The following is a 565-nucleotide window of genomic DNA, read 5'->3' as shown; positions in this document are numbered from 1 at the left end:
AAGAATAATATTGCTATACGTATTTCTCCGCGTGCCTCCGTTCGTCTGCAGTGTATTTTGGATTAGTATATATTTCATTGATCTAAAAATGGGATGATATATTTCAGTACTTCTTTGTAAATAGCAATGACTAAATTGAATAGTCTAAAAAAAAATTCAGAATATTACGACTACGATAGGCTTACTTACACCAGTAATGAAGGCCAGTAGTCCTTATAGAATTAATGAATAGCCTTGTGTTAAAAAAACGAAAAGATATATCCAACACAAAGTAAAAACGGAACAAAACAACCTTCGGGTAGCAAGACAGCTAAATAAAGAACTACTGCAGAGAGAACTCATTGGTGCTGCTCCTCTACTCTGGCACTAGAGCACTAGAGTGTCACTGAGCTCCTCTATTAGCTTTCGTCAAGGGTGACACGAGTGCCAGGGAGAGACGAAGCAACGCTGTGCCCGGGCTACCTTCAGCAACAGGGAGGGGTGAGGGGATAAGTGAGGGGGAGGACCAGGTTATACTTATAAAGTTTCCTGTTTCTGACTTGAAGGTGTTGTGCAGTGTATCATG

Source organism: Penaeus monodon, chromosome 24 (genome assembly GCF_015228065.2).
Source record: "Penaeus monodon isolate SGIC_2016 chromosome 24, NSTDA_Pmon_1, whole genome shotgun sequence".
Lineage (NCBI taxonomy): Eukaryota > Metazoa > Arthropoda > Malacostraca > Decapoda > Penaeidae > Penaeus > Penaeus monodon.
The sequence above is the reverse complement of the archived record's forward strand: the minus strand, read 5'-3'. Positions refer to the sequence as shown.